The following is a 12,656-nucleotide window of genomic DNA, read 5'->3' on the forward strand; positions in this document are numbered from 1 at the left end:
AAATTAACAGCTTTTGAAGAGCAGAAAGGGCAATTAGGGTTGTTATTCTGATGACCTGTTTAGCACATCAGTAGAGTTTCTGTCAGTTGTCCTGACGTTGCCTACCTAATGGAAAAATCGGGTCATGATTTGACAACTCCGGGAGATGGAAAGAGTCTATCACATGTTTTGTAGTTTTTTTCTAATGATATATTCAGTGTTTTAAGTACATAGTGCATAATTTGCAATTTGAAACTGTCTGGTTTTAGCCTCCAGCCATTGGATCTTATTGCATTTTATTCTGCTAAATTAGAGACCCTACAAAAGGCTGATATTTCCTTGCCTTTGTGACATTTATGCACCATAATGGATGTTAAAATTTCAAAAATTCTTTTAAATTTAAAGATTTTAAATTACATTCTTTAAATTTAAAGGTGTAAGACTACTTGAATCTGAATTAAAATATCTAGCTCCTCCCTTAGAGCAAAAGAGACCTAACAACTCCACGTAAGCAAGCGTTACAGTGTGGATGACAGACTCGTTCTGTAGTGGCGTGTAGGCAGGAGGCAGGACAGCAGGGTCGTGTGCCGCCAGACCGCCGAGTCCGGGCGCAGAGGGAGAAGAATAGAAACTACCTTGCTTGTCTAAGGTCTCCAGCATAGCCTAGCATGGAGATGGGTTTCTTGTTTGAGTAGGACTTGTTTTAATCAGTAAAGGATTGATGTTGCAATTCTTTAGCACAGATCTGAGCTTTTATTAACTGAACTCTCCCTTTGAAGTCCAGGAGACTTCACCATAAACTGCTTGTCACTGAGCAGAATGTTCATGCACGCCTGGCCCACCCGGCCCACCTGGGGGTCTCCTCTGGGCCCCAGGGAGCTACGCCTGGGCTGGTGGGCAGCTGGCAGGAGAGCAGGAAAGTTTTGACCTGCCTGTTGTCTGCCAATGTGTGTAAAATTGGCGTGTTCCCACAGGACTTCAATTCCCATGAATCAGTATTTTCCGCTGGAAAATTCTCAGCCAGCTCTATTTATTTGCTCGTTTTGAAGAAAAAGTTCTTTAGGGAAGTAGAGAGTCCTGCAACATGTGCTGGGGTAAGGGATGGGGGGAAGGTAGTTGTCAAAGAAGATTTGAAACATTGCCACCCTGTGATGCCCTGGGGTGAGTCAACTCTTAAATGCAAACTTTGACAAAAGCGATGAAAACTGTAGTAAGCACAGTGTCCATGGGGAACAGTCACGCAGTACTGGAGCCCCCCTCTTTGCCCAGGAATTCAGCTTTAGGTTATAAACTCTTTAAGGCTGAGGAATTCAAGGACTGGGGATAAGCCCAGATTGTTTTACATTAAATAAAAATATGTGGTTCAACCTGAAATTATATTAAATGCCTCACTTTGGGGTTATTAAATGTTTGACTTACTATTTTCTAAATTGAATCTGCCTCCTCAGATAACTTCCAGCTTCCCAAAACCGCCTTTGTAATAATGTTACCCTTGGCACACACACTTTTGTCCTAGCTCTGGTTAGAATCTCAGTTCTGAAACTTCTCTCATATTTTGGGGTGTTGTAAAATATTCAGTAGTGAAGATTGGTCCAGTGAAGATTGGTCAGCAAGCTTTTTCTGAGCAGAACTGGAGGCCTTAATTTATTGGATAGCAATCATGGTGGAAGAAACAGGAAAGGTGAAATCACTGGAACCTTCTTCTAAGTTATCGGGACAGGAAAAAAATTTGTCCAAATCTGGACAAAGGGTTACTCGGAGTATTTTTGTCTCTGGTTTTTAAATCCTGTTCACATCCAGAGCCAGTGAATTGTAAATACAACAGGCAAAAATCCAATCTACTCTGATCTGTCATATAAACTGCAAAATGTTGGGAATTCATTCCTCATGCTATAAAGTTGCACTAAAATGGTGTGCATATTTCTTTTCATTTGCAGGCCTAAAAGCCTTTATAAATGCTCGATTTATTTTTTCCAATGGCTACATCTAGTAACTGTGACAAACAGCCTGTATATCAAAGGATGGAGAAGGTTTGTTAAATCGGTATGTTTACAGAAAGTCATAATACTAGACTTTCTATCCTTTGCTACTATTTATTATCAAAACAAAGCAGCCCAAAATATAAATACACTGTCTTTAATGAAATGCATTTAAACATATTTAAAATTTTATATGCAAAGCCGGTCTTTTGTATTATGCTGTGGATCAAGCAAGGGCTGAATTTCAGTACATCCTCCACTAGCATCGATTTCAGAGCGCGTTGAGACTGCTCTTTATGCTTTAAATGGCAAGGCCTCTCAGGGACAGGCAGCAGTAACGGCCTGTAGTGAACTTAGAGTTAATTCTCCTTTTGACTTCAGTCACAAAGAATTTAAAACCTTCAGAGGGAAACCAAAGCTCGATGAAGTCAGTGAGAATACCATTGACTGAGGTCAACCAGAAGTGATTTGCTCGGATCTACACAGTGAACCACAAATTGAGAGTCCCAAATTCTGCTCTGTTGTTGCTGTTGAACATGCTGCCTGTCAGCAAGCCGGTTACCAGTACTGTTCTTGTCACGCACTGGGACTTTGTAGATGGCTAAAATATGACAAGGATAAGAATGCTGTCAGTACATATTTTTACATGTAATGCTTGAGGAAGAGAGGAGTCTAACAGCCAAAAAACAGACATGCTGTGGCAAAGACTTTGCAAACCTTTGTGTATTTGTGCGTATAGTGCTGTTTATTTTTATTATACTTTTCCTCATGCTACTTTAGTCTGAGATCCATTTCAATGTTAGATGCTTTTTTAGATTTTTTTAAAAAACACCTGTTGGCAATGCACCTGTACGGACTTGCCTTCCAATATTTAAAGTAAACAAAAATCAGTGAAAACACTAAAATTCACTGGCTATCACTTAGCACCCGTGATCCTGCCCTGTGCCAAACAGTTCCAAACTATTTATCACACTTATTAACCTCTAATAACCCTGTGTTTCTGGCACCTGAGCGTATCTCTTTATAATGGCTGACAACAAGTTAAAATACTGACTGAAATGGAAAATTCCTCCTTGCACCTACAGAAGAGAACTGAAACACTAAGAAAAACAGAGCATGGACGTGTTTGGCTAAAAATTATCTAGCATTAATTTTGCAGCATGTACAGTTTGGGAACAGGTTAACTATCAAGTATATAGTCAGTTTTGATGTCAGCCGTGTTGAGAGGAAGGGCGAAATTCTGCCGTGGAGAGAGGGGAGAACTTACAGTCCTCCAAACTACAAGGAAGTTGGGGTGTGCTTCTGTGTGGGCCAAACTGGTCTCAGGGCTGTAGGCTAGGTTTCCCTGGTGTGCTGCAGCAATGGCTGTTCCAAGTAAATAAATAACTGCTGTTTGCTGAAGCTGTTCAAAGCTCTGACTCTCTTCAGTAAAAACACATTAAGAAAGTGTTCACTGGTTTGTGTAGTTCCCACGCTTCCTGGGAGAAAAACATGGTAAAGAATAAAAGGAGCAGCCTGTTAATTTATAACCCTGTTTTTCTCAAATGAAAAAGCAACAGATTAACAGTACACAAAATATGTGTTACAAGGAGCAGAGACTCAACCTGCAACCTCAAAATAATAATATGTACAACATTAATTCCAGAGAGCTACATCCTGAATTGTATCCTCATAAACACAGCTATGATCTGCAGGACTTATCTTGTAAATACCTTTCTGGTCCTGTAGCTCTTGCCAACATTTCTTGGAAAAGATCCACTGGGTCCAAAATTGCTGGGCAAAAGCAACCTATGGATTGCAATCTCCTGCTTCACAATTAAGACAAGGTTTGATTATTCCTGATTTGAATGTCATCAAAAATTATTTTATGTCAACAGGCAGCTGGAGGATGGTTCTTCTTTTCCTTTGCATCCATAGTTGCAGATATTCCTTACTTACCCCCTCACAAATGGTACATGAAAGCTGGGGAAGCCAGTCCTTATAATGCAGCTCCTTCAGCTCTAATTTTGTAGATGTCCTGCTCAGCTATCACAACAAATTCTTGCTAGACAGACACCAGGTCTGATATAAGTTGGTAGGTGATGGCTATGTTTAGGATCCACTTTTGCTGTTTTAGCAGGATTTGAGTCAACAAAGCCCACTTTACATACATCCCAAAGTTCCTGTAACTTTGTACAGAAACTTATATGTCCTTAGAAAGCTTTTTGTCCTTGTACATCATGTGCTTGGGTAGCTTTCTGGCACCTCTTGGCAATTAAATCTATCAGTTGTCATTCTTCCTGCCATTTTTCAAGATGCAATGGGGTATTTTGGTTCCATCCCTCTTAATTCATGACCTTTAATGCTGTCTTGCACACTTCATTTATCAAATTTTCTTTTTAAACTGAGATCAAACTGACTGATAAAAGGAAAGTTAAAGTTAGATGTTTTGTGGGGTCAAAAGACTAGGTGGTCAGGTGTTTCCATCACCATGTGTGGGAGTTTCACTGAATATCAGTAAGAGCAGAGCTACATCAATACTGCATTAGAAAATCCATTTCTCCACTGTGTCTGCATTTACGGTTGCAGGCAGGATACGTTACATATCAGCTTATCAGATCAGCAAGAGCTCAGTTGTGGTCAGCCATCTCCGTAGGAAAGTTTTATCTGGTGGTGTGGTTTCCTTTCAAAGTTTTTTGAAAGAGTCTGTGTAGAGAGTCCTTGTCAAATGTTCTGCCAGTCTCGTTCTCATCTTCGGGAGCTCCGTCAGTCACCTCTGTTCCGTTTCTCTCTGAATTTAGGCAGATTTAATCATTCTGGTCATAACTGTTACTTTGAATATGTAGTTGTAAGGTAAAGCTCAAGCCCTGAACTGTTGCAAAGACTGCCCACCCAAAACAGCATAACGGAGGTTAAGAATAAGTTCACGGTTTGCCTTTTATTCTCATTTGTATTTACAAGCATTTACCTTTTCATGATTAACAGCGCTGGTTGTGAGCTCTACCTTGTTTTTACATTGTCCTCTTATCCTACCGGCTTTTAAATAGGATTCCTCTTGCTGTATTCTACTTTAAAAATCACATTTTAAGCTAAGGGCTGACAACTGCTAGTTCCCTGGCAACTTTCTGATTTCATAGGCCCACTTCTGCTTCCCCTGATACCACTGACAAGCTGTCACATAATTTCAAGACGATCCCATTCAGCTCTTAGCCCTTGTGTTTGACAACTGGAGACAGTATCAGCCCTTTCAGCTACCTGACCCCAAAATCTTACCAGCTGTTGAGGTATCTGAACTGTTACTTTGAAATGATAAGCTAGACAGAAAATTGTAAATGAATGGAAAAAAATGTTAAATGAAATGGTGGGTAGTGATTTGAACGTGCTAAACACTGTTGGAGTGCTGCAGGAAAGGTCTTATGCTATTTGTAGATTATCTCCTTTACAAATCTTGAGATTTTACCAGAGTGCTATGAAGTTTTTTTCCTAAATTATTTAAACTTACCTACGAATGTCGAAGAAATGAAAAAAAAATACAGCCTCGGATTTGTTACTCTTGCCTTCTCAAGCTTATGTTTAATTAATTTAATTTTATTTAGAAGTGGATCTCTTAGGCATATGAGGTCTTACTTTGCCGCATAGGGTCTGTTTGAGAGCTTAGCACCTTCTCCTTGCTAGCTTTATTTTTCTTGCTCCTCTGGGGAGAGTGACTCACACATTACCACTGATCACCGTTCGACTCGCTTATTCTTCCACGGTATAGCAAACACATCTGTTTCTCGCAATTACTTTATTGTGCATGATTTGGCCTTTTTTTAATTCGCTTGTTTTGCACATAAACACATTAGGTAGTGATGTGTGTGTGCAACCTGCTCACTTTTAAATCCATGTGATATTCGTGCACACAGAGGTAATGATCAGCACTGAGATCATCTGTTGATTCGCTTCCTGTTCTCAGCAAAGATCATTTGCACGTGCGTGTGAGAAAGGAGGCAGTGTTGCTGGTAAGGCTTTGCTTAAAGCATTGCTATGGCTGGTGAAACCAGGACGTTCTGCGTAACAGGCACCTTCCACGCAGGTACAGTGTAAGCAGGGAGCAGGCGCCCCGCGAGGCCGGGCAGCGCGGGGCTCTCACCTCTCGCTGGGGCAGCGGTGATGCTGGCCACGGGGCCAGCCTGGGACGACCACCGGGAGTGGTGATGGCCCTGCCTGCCATCGGCTGCAGGAGCCCTGAATTGCAGGCACGAGGTCTGCAGCATGCCTGGGCACTAGCTCCAGGGGTTTGCAGCAGAGCAGCTCGACCAGTTTTGCACCATAGGCTATTAAGGCAACCATTGCTTGGGTGTTTTGCTGGCACAAAATCCGTTTGCTAGATCAGCATTTCTGATATAATGTGCACCAAGCACTGATTAGAAAAGGAAAAAGCCCTACAGCACTGGTGGGATGCTGCTGGACAGAAGACTGTGGAGGCTCCTGCCAAGAGCGAGCGGATGGCTCTGTATGGCAGGAGGCCTGCCAGCCTCGCCGGGGCGGGCATGCTGCTGAAGCAGGCTGCTCCTGGGCCCGCTGGCCCAGGCTGCCTTTTGAGAGTGGCTTCGATTCAAATGGAAGTGCGACCGACAGGAAAAGGAACATTTCACCCCCAAGCAAAAAACAAAGCCCCAGGCTTGCTTTTGTCCTGCTGCTTGTAGCAACTGAGGAGGAGGCTATGTACAGTATTATAAATACTCCAGCAAAGGTGCTGGTGCCAGAAATAAGTGGAATTTTTTTCCTCAGGAAGTTGACCCAGGGGAACTGTGGGTAAATTCTTTCTCTTATACATCAAGGCTACTGAACAGAAAGATGGCCAAACCAATGGGAAGCCAGCAGACAATCCCCCCCCCCCCATCATTCACTTCAGACTTTGCTTTCCTGATAGCGTGAATTCACTGGTCCACCACTGAGCTCAGACAAATTGCTCTATCCACGCAGTGCGGTTAGATCAGGAGTTGGTCAGCATTGTGAGTGCCCGGCTCCTTGGCCCTGGCTGCCTCACAGCCAGACCAAGTGTTGCTGTTGTGCATTTCTAAGCGTTGGGTTCACTCTTTTGCTCTGAGCTTATGTTTTTCTAGCTACTGGCAGACTGTTGCTTTGCAAATATGTTAATTTGTTCTCATTTGGTAGGAACTAATGTGGGGTCACAAAGCAGAACAGCAATCTGTGATGTTCCAAAGCGGTCACAACCCAGAGCACTGTTTTGTAGTACTCCTGCGGGCCGCCTCCCCGGGGTGGCTCTCAGCATCAGTTTTTAATCGACAGCAAGCTACAGAACCTAGAGCTTTTGCTCACAGGTCATATTTTACTCATTGGTCAGTCGCATCATCACACTAGCTGCTGTTGTTTGCCTGTGTGTAGAGAAAACTCACTGATGGTGAAAATTTCCAGCTCTGCAGTGACATAATGGGTTGAGAAAACTTAAATAAAACTGCTTTTGGTATTATTAGTTGTGCACCACTGATTTAGAGATATTTATTTAGCCTTCGTGGTTGTTGACATTAATTCCTGTGCCCAGGTAGCTCATGTAGGAAATGTTTAAATGATGAATAAGCTTCTGCCCTGTGCTTTCAGTCCAGTGGACACGTATATGATGTACATGTACATTGGTACAACACATACATGTGTGTACTTTAGGATAGGACTCACAGAGGTTCTTCTCTCAGTCAGTAAATGGAGAGATTCCTATAAATAGGGTCTTCAAGAGATTTCTTACTCTAGGCACTTACGATTCTTGGTTGATGTAGTTAACGTGCAGTGACAAAGGAAATGATGAGCACAGCTCACAAGGACAGAATAGCTAAGTGATGTGAAATGTAGCTCTTTGCTCCACGAGGCTGTGCCTGTTCCTTCTCCTTTTAAGTCAATGCTTTTAGGCATTTCCTGCAGGTCAGCTCCTCCACACGGTAAGTAGTTGGGTCTGTCATCCACTCCCTTGTGTTCGAAGGGAAGCTGCAGTGATGAAACTCCTCTGGAGTATCTCCTCTTAAAAGATAAAAGCTTCTCCTCAAGTCCAAGTGTGCAACACCAGTCCTATTAAAAGGAATATTTATAAAGAGCAGCACAAGATGGGACTAAAAAGAAAGAAACAATCTACAAAGTTTGGCTGCATACGTTCATGACCGTTAACAGGAATTGTTTCTCGCTCCTCTGTCGTCATCTTTTCCTTTCTAGAGGTTTTATCTGCACCGTTATTTCATGGGCTTAAACTGAGATGTGCATTACACTGTAGTTACAGCTGATTTTATTATATTGCCCCAAACGTGTGGAAATTCCTTTACAGATGCTTAGAATTCAGTTTGACCATTGTAGTGCATTTGTTGATCTAGACAAACTAAAGCATTATAAGCCTTTTGTGGATACCGTTGTTCTGGTTTACAAAAGGCTCTGCCTCAGTCTAATGTAATAGTTTGAAGGTGAATTGAATCTAACTGTGCAAGTTCAGCATGTGCATACAGCTGAAGTAAACGTCCCTGTTTGTAGTGGCCTGGCGCAGAGCTGTCCGTAGGCTGTACTGCTGGAGCTCTCCTGCGATTTTCCCTGGGCATCCTCCCGGCTGAAGTAGCTCCTGCACTTGGCAATTAGGACTTCTGGGGCATCAGCTCACCCAGGAAACAAACCACACTAGAGGGGAGAATCTTCTTTAAGAAAAATAGCCAGGGAAAGCTATAATTTGAAACAAATCATCAGAATTGGTAAGCATGAGCTTTGTTCATTATATCTTGTGTATTAGTCAGCGCCCATTTTCTGGGGTTCCAGTTCAAATTGAAATGTGGTACTGCCACATGACAATTAATATAAATCTACAGAGAAGTAAGGGAACAGGCAGGACATTTGAAATAAGGGACAATCACAGAAAATTACTTGCTGTTTCTATTCTGAAGATTATTTAAGCTCAAGAGAAATTCATGATGTCATTTCACTGACTCGTCGGAGGAGCACCTTGAAATGCATGGTGGTGGATGTTTGGACTTGCCCTTCCTAATGACATTTCAAGTATATTAGTGGAGTTGTGTTGCTGCTCTTCAGTAGAAGTTTGTTTTAGAAGCCTAGAAAAGGTCTGTGCTAAAATTACAAAATGTAGCTTATTTGTGGAAAAAACGTTTGAGTAGGTCGATAATTTTTTCTTTGTTATTTTAGGTGCAGAGGGAGTTCCTGAAAATAGAGGAAACTGAGTCAGAGTGGACCTGTTTCTTGCTCCCACTATGTTCACCTGTGAGTAACACTACTGCATTTGTGAGTATATCCAGTCGAAACAGCTAATTCACTCATAATTCAGACTCAAACTGATTATTTTACTTTTAGTAAGGCAAGTGCTACCTAATTGTGATTCCATTCCACTGGCATGAAATTTTAAGGGAAAATACAGAAATGGCAAAGCTGCCATATTCCAGGAAAACCTATTCATCATCTTCAGATCTTCCAGAATAAGAATCATCCATTCATTGTGACTGACTTCTGCCATTTTCTGATGTACCTGCAGCAGAAACATCACCGTAGTGCCTTAGTTAACTAGTGTTCTGGAAAAATGCCTTTGTGGGTAAAAGGCCAAGAAGCATTTTGGAATTCTGGTTGGTTTGTAATTAACTCTGTGCTTAGAAATGCTCGGCAAATTATTTTTGAGATATTCCTCTTTATTGTCACAACAGCAATTTCATATATGTGTGGACTAGAATGTGCAACAGGTAGTGAACAGAACTGCCATCTGCTCTCCGGCAAGATACTTTGCTTGTGTGTTAGGGTCTGTAGTTCCTGTAGGAGTGAGATATCACCACCGTTGGGGAATGGCTAATATTTGTCTTTTGCTTCTTGTTTTAAAATTTCTTCAACAGAACTTACTTCACTGAGACTGACAAAGACTGATGATCTCAAAAAACTGAATGCAACCCAATATGAATGTGAACATGTGGAATAAAAGAACCAAATTTGTAATGCTGTGCTAAGTAGTTCCAGAAAATGATACTGTAACGTATTGGCTCCTGCAATGGGGACAGGTAGGCAAGTGTGTGATGTGTTCTGGCAAGCTTGAGATGCAGTAGCGGTCAATATGCGGTAGTTGTACACATGCCTACCTTTCTGCCTCGGACCCCTGGGACTCAGGTGGGGGAAGTGTAGGTGCCTGTGGGACATGCGTACTTGTGCAGTTAAATGGCAGCTGTGTTTTCAGGATCTCAGCAATGTGTGTTTATCTTGAATGACTCCTGGGGCATTAAATAATAATTTTCGTGCTTTAGCTATGAGTTCCCGGTCAAGCTTTCTGTCTCATTTGGTGACAGCTTAAACATATTGCTATTTTATCTGTTCTCTTTCATAAGAAATGATGCTGATGTTGTAAATTGTTCTGGTTTTACATCTCCTGAAATACTTACAAGTGCAATAACATAAGTTCTAACCCAACAAAAAATATCCCTCCTTGGAGTGTAGTAGTAGGAACACAGAGCATATGTATTTGCCAGAAGAAAGTCATTCACATCTCACCTCAATCAGCATAAACAAAACTCTCTTCTAATGTCTTCTGTTACAATTTCCTAAACTGATACTGGTAAATGAAAATGATTGATATCAATGGTAAAGAAGCAGATATATGAAAGGGAAAATTTCAGACTGGGCATGCAAATATAAGAGTATTTCTGTATGTTATTCGCAAGAGGGAGTATTTTAGAGTCATTTCTGGTTTTCATTTCATTGCAGAACCTGTAAGTTTCTCCATGTTGTGTTAAATGCCATATATGGAGCATGAGCATATATCTGTATGCACGATATCTATGCAGTAACTTCTGTGCTGCATGTTCATCTATTATTGATCCAGCTCTGGCTAGTTTCCCCTTGGGGAAGGTGCCGCACTGTTACACACAGCCTCAGCTCTTTGCTCTATGCATTTGCAGCTGGGCTGCAGCTCGCGGCTGAGCTGTGTCCCCGCTCTCTATCCCAGCACAGATGCTGTGGCCACAACAGTACTTAATGCGCCCCAGCTCCAAGCACCTAACCCCTGGAAGCGGTTCCTCAGGGCTCTTGCCTTTTCCCCTTTAGCATGGAGATTGCTAAACCATACAGGAATCCTGTGGGAACCGAACAGCCTTTACTGAGGAAGTTTCCACATGCCGACCCCATTACCCTGAGCACATGTTATGCATCTGGACAGCACAACAAGTTCCTAACTGGCCTGCCCGCCTTACGCTTATACGCCCTTCGGTGAACTTCAGCATCTGTAAGGAAGGTCATGGATAGGCTTTAGGCGCTCTTTCTGATTGAGGGATTGGCTACTGAGCACAGCATTTGTAGAAGCAGGCGGTGGCCTTTCTCTTGCTTATACTGGGATTTTCTGTGCTTGAAACCACAGCTTCATAACGTATTGACAAAACTGCCTTAAGACATTTTCACAAGCCTTTACCAAGCTCTTTGCTATCAAACAGGATAGTTCGGTGGCTTGTACTGTAAACTGTAAACTGGATCAGTAAGCTGATACAGTTTAAAAAAAATTCTTTTAAATTAAAAAAAAACAAACAGCCCAACGCACAAAAACCTGTGAAGTCATCAAACTGTAGCACAGCTGTGCTACATAAATGAGGACATCCTCATTTTAGAGGATATGGGAAAGAGGTAGGAAGACCTTAAGCAAGGGAGGGTTGCAGGTCTGATCACCAGAATAGCCTGACACACTGCTTTGCTTAAATGTTTTGCGTGTAGTGATGGGGAGCTCAGGAAGTACCTATCAGAGTCAGGCATTTGCAAAAGCCTGATCCTGCTTTCTTTTCTTATCCAGAACCTACAATGAAGCAAACTAGGGCTTAAAATGAATCCGGATCTGGTCTCAAATTCAAAACCTGTATTGATGCAGTAAAATAAAGACAGCCTTCTTCAGCAGAACAGCAACAAGCCTACAGACAAATGTCACTAGCTGGAAGACTGTGTGCAGGTAAAATCCAACAAAGGTAAACCTGTTAAGATTTGAAGTGTTAAGTTAGCAGGTGGTGCTTTTGCAAAACACATTTAACCAGTTTTTTGGAAGTGCTTGCTACTAATTATTTTTCATCTTTTAATTCTTTATGTAGTAGGATCAAACATTCTTCATTGCCTGCCCACTGCAAATGCTATAGAGATGTTTTTCATCGCTTTTTGTATTGCTCCCCTTTTTAAAGTCATTAATATCCCACTGGAATTACTACTACAAGCTCAAATGTGTATTTTAATCTGGTGTCATGTTGGCTCGATCTAATAGTGAATTGAGGGATCCCATTTTTAGGTGCTTGGCGGTGTGTGTCCCGCCATCCTGGGACAGCAGAGCTGTGGGATGGGGAGGGACTGGAGCTCACAGCTGCATCCCTGCCTTAGCCAGCCAGCTCTGTGCCGTCATCACACCTCTGCCTTTGCTTATCGACCTGATAGAGTAAAATAACATGAGAACTACGATTGTGCCCAAACACTGCTCAAGAACAAGAGCACTTAAAGTGTCTATCTGTGCCCTGCCTTCACATCCAACAATGCTAAGCACATTATGTCCTAAATTACTTTACATCCCAGATTATACAGATGTCGCACAAGAAGTATCAGTTCTAACACACCAGAACAAATCATGGGGTTAAATTAAGGAGGAATTAAAATCTTTAAATACAGGAAAAGCTACCAGCAGTTAAATTCAACAACAAAACTAAATTACTTTTCCCCTAATCTTTTGAGAAGAAAAATTTT

At 41.9% G+C, this 12,656-nt stretch overlaps 1 long non-coding RNA gene across 3 annotated transcripts in view; it reads left to right on the top strand.

Moving 5' to 3' along the window:
* The window catches only part of LOC112982247 (uncharacterized), a 38,106-nt gene that overhangs the window by 9,300 nt on the left and 16,150 nt on the right, over positions 1–12,656 (top strand). For 2 of the 3 annotated variants that reach the window (XR_010390301.1, XR_010390302.1), the window contains exons 2-4: positions 9,108–9,182; positions 9,800–9,961; positions 11,731–11,883. This is a non-coding gene — a long non-coding RNA (uncharacterized LOC112982247). Of the gene's footprint in view, positions 1–9,107; positions 9,204–9,799; positions 9,962–11,730; positions 11,884–12,656 lie in introns of all 3 variants that reach the window. The other variant, XR_010390303.1, reaches the window with a different exon arrangement.

Source organism: Dromaius novaehollandiae, chromosome 8, assembly GCF_036370855.1.
Source record: "Dromaius novaehollandiae isolate bDroNov1 chromosome 8, bDroNov1.hap1, whole genome shotgun sequence".
NCBI lineage: Eukaryota > Metazoa > Chordata > Aves > Casuariiformes > Dromaiidae > Dromaius > Dromaius novaehollandiae.